We start from the raw sequence: 12,798 nt of genomic DNA, 5'->3' as shown, positions 1-12,798 counted from the left end.
TTGCTTTAAAAATTTGAGGTATTTTGTAGGAACATATAAATTTTGTACTTTTTTTATTTCTGTAAAAACTGTCAGTGGAATTTTCATAAGGTTTACATTGAATCTGTAGATTGCTTTGAGTATTAGAAACAGCATTAATTTAACAGCATTAATTATTCTAATTTATGTACATGGGATGTCTTTCCATTTATTTTTTTCTGCTTTAATTTCTTTCTTTCGTCAGTGTTTTATAGTTTTCAGTGTAGAACTCTTTCACTCTTTTTGTTAATTTTTTTTGCTATTTTATTTTATGTTATTGAACACAGGATTGTTTTCCTAATTTATTTTTTGAATAGTTTATTGTTAGTATATAGAAACATAACTTACTCTCTTTCAATGTTGATTTTGTATGCTGCAACTTTACTGAATTTATTAGCTCTAACAACTTTTGTGTGTGTGAAGTTATTAAGGTTTTTTATATAAAAGATTATATCACCCATAACCAGAGATAATTTTACTTCCTCCTTTCTAATTTGGATGCTTTTCATTTCTTTCTCTTTTTTAATTTCTAAATTGATGCATTTATTTATTTATTTAGACAGCCTGCCAGCTTGTTAGTTACTGTTCTCGTCACTGAAAACTTTTCCATGATTATGTCCAGTCATTCTGGACATAAGTATAGAGTTACATGAACTCTATACTTCAAAAAGTCATTTTCTTTTGATGAGTTAGAATGTAAAATGAAGGAAAAAATTAGAGTGAGATTTGGAGGGATATGCTGATTTAATAAGTGTTTTCTTTCTTATTTGCCTATTAGGTGTTTATATATGAGAGGGAATTTAATAGACTTAGAAGCTATAAGAAGAACTGATTCAGAGATGCTGGTAAACCATGAGAATAAATAACTTATGTTCTAGAGGATAACACCTTTTCATATGCACTGACATAAGAAAGGACTGAAAAAACAGGGACAGGGATACACCTAGAATAGAAGGAATACTTTTTCATTTGAGACCACAGGAAAGGTTATAATTTTGAAGACAGGTAATTACAGCTTTATAGATCAGTGAAGAGTAGGGGGTAGTGAAGTGATTTTCACTCTTGACAACTTCGTTTTATTCTCTTCGAATTTAGAGGCAATATCATCACTTGATGGAATGTGTGGGTTATGGTTTGTTAAAGAAAAATTTCTCAGAAAAATTGATCTTGAGCACATGTCAAAGTATATTAGCTTGTTAATAAAGGAACTCACAGGACGGTAATAGACTGTCAGGTCAAAGCAGTTTTGGGGAGAAGAATTTTACATATCATAAATGAGAAATATTTATATAACTAGTTAGGTTGCTAAGGGCATTTGCTGGTTTATTTCACATATTTTCTAAATCAGTTATAACTAGAAAATTACCTTTACTTTATTAGTTGTCATGAGTTAAATTTTAGAGCCAGTTCTCTTTGTTGTCAGTCATGAATCACTACTCAAAAATAACGAGTCATGTAGCTGAGAAGTAGACAATTCACAATTGACCTGATTGTTAATCAGATCAAGTCAGAAGGGCCTACTCTATTTCAAGAACATATTTAGCACAGAGGTAACAAGTGATGTCAAACAGAGATTGGTTAGAGAGACAGTCACTATTGAATTTCTCCAGCATGTATCCAAATATACCGATTACACAATGTTCTTATTTTTTGGTTTTGCAATTTTTTTTCTTTCTTTTTGGTTCCTTCTTTTAGGGTACACAACCATAGATGTTTCTTGGCATGATCATACAAATTTTTGTTTAAAGTTTATGCTAAAGCCATTACAAAAATATCTTGCTTAATTACTTTCTGAAATTCTAGAATGCAATGGTAAGTTAAAATATGCTCATCTAATTCGATATGATTACAATCACCGTTAAGAGCAACATATTTACAAATATGATATTATTCCTTTAACTCGATATCTGATATTGAGAAATGATTTCCAGTTAAAATTCTAAGATTTAATATGAGACTGAAAGACAGGAGGTGAGAATGGATACAGAAAAATATCTTTGTAGGCAAATAAATGCTGGGGTGATATCTCACAAATGCCACTTCTGATACTTTTTTTTGTCTATTGAGTTTGGAGACAATGTCATTAGTTAATGGGATACAAGACTTGTGGGATAAAGACATAAAGAGAATGATAAGATTTAACTTGTCCTGGAGAAATATTAGTATTTGCCTATTTTTATTATATTTTCCAATAGTATTTTCCCACTGGGCATCTGCTGATTATATATTCATACTACTAGCATGTGTTTTTTTCTTTTAAAATCTGAACTTCCTGAAAGTAACAGACATAGAGGATGTTCAACTAAATTTCATTTTTTACTGTTATATTTACTAGTTTTAGTAGACGTCACCAGAGAGAGTAGATTCAGATTTTACCACTAAAGCTCATACCCACTTCCACAGTCACTAAATAGGCCTGAATAGGTCAAGATGAGGTAGATTATGCTCTGGTGAAAGCAACTTTCAAAACTTCAATGGATTTTAAAAACAAAAGTTTATTTCTTGTTCATGCAGCACGTTTGTTGCTAGTTCACTGAGGAGATCTACTGCACACTGTCCTCCAAGATCCAGGTACTCTCTGGAATGTTGCTTGAGCAGAGTGAAGAAGGGAAAAGCAGTTAAATGTTCTACCAGGTGACTCACATCTTTTCTGTTCATAATTCCTTGTGTAATATTAGTTACATGGCCACAGCAAAACACAAGGGAGGCCAGAACTGCAATTACAATGAGCGTGGAACATGCAGTGCTGGAAATAGTTGACTAAGTGTATTAATGACTGACAGAGTCTACCCTTTTGTCACCAAATAGCCACGTATGCTTTCTTTCAGAGGCAAAATGAACTTCCCAGTCCCAAGAGGAATAACCTGTAAGTACCATTCAATTAAAACATCAAGATCAAGGTCCATCATCTCTCAGTGATGCACCCCTGTTAACAGGGAAGTGTGACTCTTCTTGATCTGCAAGCACATAAATCAAACAGCAAGTTACTGCTGCTCATACGTACACACAATGTACAAGTTATAATAGATAGTTAATTACAGAAATAATTTCCTGTGGGAATGAGGAAGAATGTGAGATATGCAACAGTGATTGCTCTGCAACAGTGTTGAACCAGAGCGCAAGAATCTCTTACCATGAGGTTTGCAGACATTTCTTGATTAGGTTCTGACGCTCCTGACACTTGTTGCAGAGTCTTTTGTTATCCATGCACTTGCCTTTGCCGTCTGGCAGGTTATTCAGTTTTTAAGAAAATATTTTAGAACGGTTTTAGATATAAAGAAAAATTAAGGTAATACCAAGAGTTCCCTTAAACTTCACACCCAGTTTCCCCTACTATATCTTAGTAAGTACGATGCATTTGTCACCATTAATGAAACAATAGTGATACAATGTTAACTAAAATATATTCTTTATTCGTATTCCTTTACTTTTTACCTTGTATCCATTTTCGTTCTATAGTTCCGTTTAGCATACCACATTATATCTAGTCATTACGTCTTCCTATTTCCTTCTTGACTGTGACAATTTCTCAGAATTTCCTTGTTTTTGATGACCTTGGCAGTTTTGAGCAGGACTGATCTGGTATTTTTCAGAATTTCCTTCAATTGTTATATTTCTGATGTTTTTATCATGATTAGAAGGGGCTCATGGATTTTGGTAAGAAGACTTCAGAGGCAGAAGACTAGTCTTATCACATCTTCTTAATTTGACTTTTGTTGGATTCATGGGAGTTGTTTAGCTTTCCACAATAGATTCTGAACATTTTTGTTAGATTTATATCCAATTGCTTCATTTGTAGGGGTCATATTGTAAATGGTACATTTTTAATATTTCAAATTCCAATTGTTTATTACTGGTATATAGGAACACAATTAATTTTGCACATCAATCTCATATCCTGTGACCTTGCTATGCTCACTTATGACTATAATTCCTATCATCCCTCTTCTAAATTACTAATAGAAATTAAATTTCAAAGAATGATTTTAATCTTTCTTCCCAGATGTTGTTTGGTCAAGTCTTTGGGATTTTCTTTGCATTGGGTCATGTCATCTGTGAACATAGAGAGTTTTATTTCTTCCTTTCCATATACCTTTAATTCCTTTTCTCATCTTATTGCACAAGCTAAGACTTCCAGTATGTTGTTGAATAGGAGTGGTGTGGACATCCTTGTCATGTTCCCAATCTTAGGGACAAAGTCATGAGTGGTTGTGGGGTTTGGTCAGATGCTTTCGTTGCATCAGTTCATATACTGGAGACTGTTAATGTGGTAATAAGATAAGCAAGAGAGAGAATTCTATAATCTTCCAAAGAAATATCAGAGTTTGAATAAGCCTGTGATTTGGGAATCTGACCTGCAGTGTCCCCAATAAATTTCTGCAAAGCTCTGACCCCCGTTGATGATGTTGTTTTCCTCTTTATGTGAGACAGAAAGTCTAGAGGGGACAGAAGTAGGAGAAATACCCTCTCCCAGCTCTGCTGTTTATATTTTCCCTGGAAAACATGCTTTTCCTATGGAGAAGGATCTTGGTTTGTTTAAAATAATTATTCTTCATCTCTTTATTGCAGATCTGGGAGTAGATTATTTGTATGTTTATTGTGAAAATCTGGTGGAGTACCTAAGGCAAATCCCACAAAAGTATGGGGGGTACAGCTAAGACTGTGGCCTCTAAAGGCTCTCTTGTAATCTGGCACCCTACTCAGCCCCCAGAAATTCATCAAAATTACCACAAGCGTCCCTACTAGTTTACAGTGCTAGCTGCTTCAGCTCTAAGTAAGCAGTTTTCAGCTAAGGCTCTGTGAATGTGCCTGTTTCCCAGAATTTATGTGGTTGTTTGCCCCACAACCTCATTTCTCTAATGGATACAAGAAAAATCAATGATTTTCAGTTTGTGAAGCTTTTACTTATTCAAGGATGAGAGGGATGCTAGAACTAAAATTGAGATTCATTTATCATAATTCTCTTAGTCTACAAATAAAATGTGTTTTCCCATTTCTTCCTGGGATCAGAGCCTTTTCCTCAGTCTGCTTCTTGCCAGTAGAATATTAGAAACACAATCATCATTTCCAGTTTCACAGGGCCACAGACACAGACATTCTAATTTACTTTTGGATCTCTTTCTCAGTATAATATTCTTAAGAACTTGGTAGGCTGCTTAATTATTTGAATAGTGTCTTTCCATCAATAGCATTTCAGACATACTTCCTGCATTTGCTATATTTCTTGTATATTAGTTATGAATCTTCGGAAAAGCAGAACCAATAGGAGGGAGATGTGTGTGTGTGTCTCTCTCTTTCTCGCACACACACACACACACACACACACACACAGAGTGCGTATTAATTGGCTCATGAGATCATGGGGTCTGGCAAGTCTGAAATCTGTAAAGCAGGTCAGGAGGCTGGAAATTCAGGGACCAGTTGATATTACAGTCTTGAGTCTGAAATTTGCAGGTTGCAAACTCAGGAGTAGTTTTTATGTTGCAGCCTTGAGGCCCAGTTACTTCTTCTTCAGGAAATCTCAGTCTTTGCTTTTAAGGCCCTTAACTGATTAGATGAGGCCAACCCACACTGTAGAGAATAATCTGCTTTACTCAAAGTCTACTGATTTAAATGTTAATCACATCTAAAAACATCTTTACAGTAACATCTAGACTAGTGTTTGAGCAAAATACTGGGCACTATAGCCTAGCCAAGTTGACACTAAAATTTAATCATTACGCTTTGCTTCTGTGTTTCTCCTCTCCCCTCATCTTCCTTTCAACTTACCTGTGACTTCTTTGCCATTGTTCAAGTGCTACACCCTTACTCTCTTATATTTGATCCATTTTGTCCAATTTTTAGGGTTAATGGGCACCACTTTAATCCAATCCCAAATGTTTACCAATGGAGTGAAAGAAATATTGATTTAATCATTTCTGTATGCAGAGTTTTAATAAACTGTGTTATTTAATTTTAAGTGTTGCTCTCTGGAGGTGAGAAGCAGTTGGTTCCTCCAAATACTCATGTCCACAAATTTATAGCTTTTTCTTATTCCTCAATCATTTCTGCTTAAAAATCATTCAATTCCATCCTGGCTAACACGGTGAAACCCCGTCTCTACTAAAAATACAAAAAAAATTAGCCAGGCGTGGTGGCGGGCGCCTGTAGTCCCAGCTACTCGGGAGGCTGAGGCAGGAGAATGGCGTGAACCCGGGAGGCGGAGCTTGCAGTGAGCCGAGATCACGCCACTGCACTACAGCCTGGGGGACAGAGCGAGACTCCATCTCAAAAAAAAAAAAAAAAAAAAATCATTCAATTCATTTTTAATCAATAGCTTCCTCACACTACCTTGCTATATATATCCAATGGAATTTACCACATGCTAATAATCTATTTTCCTTAGTATTACAAAGTTATCAAATGCCTGATGCCTTTGACACATGTTTATCCGTTATATATACATACATGACTAATGCTCCATCCACCTCCAATAGTTGCATCTTGACTGCCTCTGCCACATACATTATTTTCTAACTTTGGAGTCTTTTTTTTTTTTTTTTGGTAGTTGTTGTCATTGGTACCTCAGTGCCCACTTCTTGTACCAATTCTTGTATTAGTCAGTATAGGTTAGGTTATGCCATAGGTTACAGCTGAATCTTCCCTGCCACGGTTTAGAGCCCTGCTTGTCTCTATGGCAGAGTGAGTAGCATTTTGAATAAGGCATATGGCAGCAGTTACATACTGTGGCTCAGAAGTAACATCCATAATTTCTCTTATCCACTCACTGGAAGGGTGAGTCACACGGTCTTTCCCAAACACAATGGTTCTAAAATGTACAATGCTATTCAGCACCTGGAAGGCACAATGCCAGAATGTTACCAAAACAGCAATAATGAACACTATAAGTCTTATCATCCCTGCTGTAAGTTACTAAAGGAAATTAAGTCTCCAAGAATGATTTTAATCTTTCAACATAATTATTTGGTAAATGTTATGAACTGAAATGTGTTCTCCCACAATTCAGGGGTTAAGACTCTAACCCCCAATATGACTGTATTGGGAAAGGGAACCTCTAGGGAGATAAATAAGATGAACAAAAATCATAGGCTGGGGCCCTAATTCAATAGGACCCTGTGCCCTTGCAAGGAGAGGAAGAGATGAGACACTAGAAGGGCACACACTGCGGAAAGACCATGGGAGGACACTGGCAGCTGTCTGCAAGCCAAGGGGAGAGGCCTCAGGAGCAAGCAGCCCTGCCAGCATCTGCCTTGATCTTGGACTTCCAGTCTCAAGAACTGTAAGAAAATAAATTTCTGTTGTTTTAGCCGCTCAGCCTGTGGTATTTTGTTATGGTCACCAAAGCCAACTGACATAGTAAACTTGGTAAATTTTATAAATTATTTGATACATATATTTAGAATAAACTATTTGATATATCAGCCTCCCAGAGATGTATCATATTATAAATTTATCTAGGGAAACCTGTAACTAAGCATGAAATATACAGCCTCATTTACATTGTTTAGCTGAATTATCCAAAGGACTACAGCAAAATGCCAGTATTTGTGTGAGTTAGGTGGCATTATAAAACCAATCTAATGTAATGTAACTTTCAATAATCACAGTAATGGTCTATTTTCAAAAAATCTAATTTTTAGGAAAAGATTTAGAAAGCTCTGTACATGAATATATATTGAAATATGATTTAAAGGACTCAAATGTATGCTTTAACCTATATGCTATACTAAATTGATATATACTTGAAAATACTTTAGCTTAGGGCTTTCATTGCTAAATATGTGAATTTATATTGCCACCAATTTTTGAACTTTTAGAATAGAGAAAACATTCTTTATAAACGTATTTTTGGTTTTTAAATAAATTCAATGTGTTCTACTATGTAAAAGATTTTTTCCAACACAGGCTGTGTTGAAATGTGTTCTACTATGTAAAAGATTTTTTTCAACACAGCCTGTGTTGAAATGTGTTCTACTACGTAAAAGATTTTTTTCAACACAGCCTGTGTTGAAACATGTTCTACTATGTAAAAGACTTTTTTTCAACACAGCCTAGTGAATGTAAAGCATTTTCTATTTCAGTGTTATGTTTAAAACTTTTTATCATTAAAAACATTTGTTTTAAGTCAGTATCAGGAGATGAATCTTAGTTTAGATACCGCATTTATATATAGAAATTACACTTCAAAACTATCTTTCTATATCTGCTATATCATAAGCCATGTGTACACATGGGTCATAACTTGGAAACATTTAGATGCCTTAGAGGCTATCCTATTATGCTTTCCACTCATTACCAGCTAGCAGGAACTTCGACCATTTAAATGAACCCTCATTAGACTGCTTTCTTTTGCACCTCCCTAATCTACAATAGTTTAATAACAATAATAGCAGTCATGCTATTAATTCTGATAAAGCAGCTAATATTTCTTGGGCATTTTCTATAAACTAGGCCCAGTGCTAAGCACTTTACGTTAATTAATTCACTTAATCTTATCAAAAACTATATGAGCCAGGTGTAATTACCAGCATCCTGTTACATAAAAGAAAATGGAAGCCAGTGGTGTTCATGTAAATTTTCTGAGATTAAACATGTAGAATGTGGATTTCGGATTGGAACAGAAGCAGCTCATTTCACGATTCCTGTTCTTAGAAAATTATGTATTTGTTCTCGGCCGAGTGCAGTGGCTCACGCCTGTAATCCCAGCACTTTGGGAGGCCGAGGCGGGTGCATCATGAGGTCAGGAGATGAGACCTGCTGGCTAACACGGTGAAACCCCGTCTCTACTAAAAATACAAAAAAAAAAGAAAAATTAGCCGGGCGTGGTGGCGGGCACCTGTAGTCCCAGCTACTCGGGAGGCTGAGGTGGCAGAATGGCGTGAACCCGGGAGGCAGAGCTTGCAGTGAGCCAAGATTGCGCCCCTTCACTCCAGCCTGGGCGACAGAGCAAGACTCCGTCTTAAGAAAAAAAAAAAAAAAAGAAAGAAAATTATGTATTTATTCCCAAATTTAGTGTGTCCACATGTCACTGGGGAGTTTGGTTTGGTTACGTTGTCAAACTTTACCCATGGAGACTGTGATCCAGAAGGTTTGGACTCACAGACCGCTCATCTTTGGAGCTACAGTTGAACAACAACTGCAAGATGCTGGGTGGCTCTCTCAAATGGTAGATTCTCACTTCCAAATGAAGGTGATTTGGTTCGGATGTTTGTCTGTTCCAGATCTCATCTTGAAATGTGAGTGATTCTCAGTGTTTGAGGTGGGGCCTGGTGGGAGATGTCTGGGTCACCGTGGCGAATCCTCCATGAATGGCTTGGTGCTGTCCTCGCTATAACGAGTGAGTTCTCGTTCTTAGTTCACAAGAGCTCTGGTTGTTTAAAAGAGGGTGGCAACTCTTCCCTCTCTTGCTGCTGCTTCTGCCAAGTCACATGCTGGCTCCCTGTTGTCTACCACCATGATTATCAGCTTCCCCAAGTCTCACCAGAAGCAGATAACGGCTCCACGCTTGCTGTACAGCGAGCAGAACCATGAGCCAATTAAACCCCTTTTCTTTAGAAATTACCTAGCATCGGGTATTCATAGCAACACGAGAATGGACTGACACAGAAGGTTTGAAAATTCTACACAATTATAGTGTGGTAGACTGAATAGTGTCCCCCAAGGATGTCAGCATCTTAACTGCTGTAACTGGTGAATGTCACATTTTTTGGCAAAGACTTCACTGGTGTGATTCAGTTAAGAATTTTGAACTGGAGATATTATCCTGAGTTTCCTAGCTGGGTTCTAAATGCAATTATAGGTGTCCTTATAAGTGGGAGACAAAGGGTGATTTCACACAGATAAGGAAAAATCAATGTGACCAAGGAGACAGAGATTGGAGGGATGCAACCGTAAACCAAAGAATGCCAGGAGCCACCAGAATATGCAAGAAGCAAGAAAGGATTCTCTTCTAGATCCTCGAAGGGAGCATGGCCTTCAGACACCTGGACTTCAGATTTTGGACTTCTGGCCTCCAGAACTGTAAGATAATAGATTTATGCCACCAAATTTGTGCTGATTGGTTACAGCAGCCAATGAATTTGCTCTTTGCTTCTGAAATCAGTGAAAATTTAACATGCCTTCAAGTTCACCTTTGGAATATCTATAAATAAAAGCTTTGCTTCTCAGCCTAGTATTTGTAGGTGCTGGTTTCTAGCTCGCTGAGTGTAGATGGGTTGACAGAACTAGCAGATAAAATTACAGGCTGTTCAGTTAAATATGAATTTTGAATTAGCAATGGATAACATTTTACTTAAAATTTAAACTTAACTGGACATTCTGTGTTTTTCTGGCATGTGAATGTAAGTTGGAAAAGAAGCAAGTGTTTTTGTAAATCAAAACTGGTATCAGGGCTCAGACCCATGCTACTGATTTCATAGCCCAGTAAAAATCTAACTCACTTTATATTTTAGAAAGATGGAACAAACAAGCTCTGATGAAATAAAACTGACTGTATTTCCTGGCTCTCATGCAAAAAAAAAAAATAGTAAAAACTACATAAGTAAAAGAGAGAGTAAGTGAATGGAAGAAATGCAGGAGGTGCCCTGTACCCTGTTAGACTGAAGCTGTGGCCCAGGCGTCTGCTCTCCTCACTTGAAGATGTCAGAGAATCTCTATCACTTTAGAGTGAGGGTAACAAAGCCTGAAGCTGGCCTTACATAGATTTTTTAGGAAATTCAAAGTAAATGAGACTCTCCATTATTATCAGCCTTCAGGATACTAATTAATAACAAGCAGCCACATTTCTTGGACCCAAACAACAAGCAACTTCTGACAAGAAAAATAAATGATTGCCCTGGGCCCAGTCTGGTCCAAGGAGGAGAGTAAATGTCTGGTAGGCATGTTAGGATTGTGGCAAAACTTTAATTCACACACATTATTACTCAACACTCAACAAATCAGAGTTGTTCATTCAACCCCATCCATCACTGAAGAAAGTGACTTTTTATTTTATGGAGCAAGAGTGCATTGGACCAAAACTGTCCAAAATTTACTTATGAAGTTATCATATAACACAGAAATTTAGCACAAACCTGGAACTGCAAATAAATGTGTGAAAATTCTAACACATTAATAACTTTTTTTGTGAGACTCAACCAGAATAGAACCTACAGAAACTGTTCCACTTTGAGTTTCAGTAAAATATTTTTATTTTTTTATTTTTTATTTTTTTTTTACCTTTTTTTCTCTTTCTTTCTTTTTGTTTTTAATTATACTTTAAGTTTTAGGGTACATGTGCACATTGTGCAGGTTAGTTACATATGTATACATGTGCCATGCTGGTGCACTGCACCCACTAACTCGTCATCTAGCATTAGGTATATCTCCCAATGCTATCCCTCCCCCCTCCCCCCTCCCCACCACAGTCCCCAGAGTATGATATTCCCCTTCCTGTGTCCATGTGATCTCATTGTTCAATTCCCACCTATGAGTGAGAATATGCGGTGTTTGGTTTTTTGTTCTTGCGATAGTTTACTGAGAATGATGGTTTCCAATTTCAGTAAAATATTTTAAAATGCTTGAACTTCATATTAATTTATGTGAATTTACAGGCATCTTCAATTAAAAATTGAACTTACATGTATACTGAGTTGGAGAATATCTATATCTATTAAGTCTTTTTGAAAAATTGGAGTTTGATAGTGTATCTGCCTGTGATCAAATATAAATAATGACAATAGTCCCCAAGAGGAAGGAGCATTAAAACAAGATTTTAAATAATACAGAAAGGCTATATTTAACTATGTTTTTTATTCTTATGGCTGTTTACTTTTCTTGGGCGTTTATTAGATCCTGAATGTTTTATGCTAAGGGATTCTTCAATATTCCCTTGGGGAAAATTATTTTTATTTTTGAGAGAGATTTCTGTTTACATAGTTGTGCTCAAATGATGCTGGGAAGAGATTTTCTGGACTTGTTTTTTTGGAGTAAATTCCTTGATACATGAGCAGAAAGTCAATTTGTATTTTTATTTTTTAAATATGAAACTAGGCCAGGTACAGTGGCTCAGACCTGTAATCCCAGCATTTTGGGAGGACCAGGCAGGAGGATTGCCTGAGCCAAGGAGTTCAAAGTTACAGTGAGCTATGATTGCACCACTGCACTCGTCTGAGCAACAGAGTGAGACCCTATATCTAAAAAAAAAAAAAAAAGTTAAAAATAAATACTTCTACATTCAGAAACCATACTCAAGTTCAAAAACATATTTGGCATCTGAACATAGGATACACTAAAGTTATTAAAAGGAAATAAGTTTAATAAGCTTAATTAGTTAATAATCATAATTAAAAGTTTAATAAAATATCATAGGGAGGTAAAAGGAATTTAGTTAAAATTAAAATACCAACCTGAACTTACAATTATTTGACTGAGTTTTAATTCTTCTTAGCCACTGTAGTGTTTTTTTTTTTAATTTAAGTTGTAGCATAATTTACAAACAGTAAAATGCACAAAACATAAGAAACATCTCAAGCATATTTGCAGATATGCACTCTTGTGTAAGCCCTTCTGGATACTAGGCTTTTTAAAAGCTTCTTTCCATTAAGTGTAGGGGGATGGTATAAAATTTATTCTCTATTACTATTCTCTGCATGAAGGAATTAGGGATCCTCAGAATATTAACTGATTTCATGTCTTGAGTCAGGAAGAAACAAAACCAAATAAAGCAAACTTTTTTCTTGGAGTAAGGAGAAAAACATGTGCTTTCAGAGGTGCCCCAATATAATGATAAAGGATAAAAAG

This window comes from Pan troglodytes, chromosome 17 (assembly GCF_028858775.2).
Source record: "Pan troglodytes isolate AG18354 chromosome 17, NHGRI_mPanTro3-v2.0_pri, whole genome shotgun sequence".
Lineage (NCBI taxonomy): Eukaryota > Metazoa > Chordata > Mammalia > Primates > Hominidae > Pan > Pan troglodytes.
Note: the sequence above shows the minus strand (reverse complement) of the source record.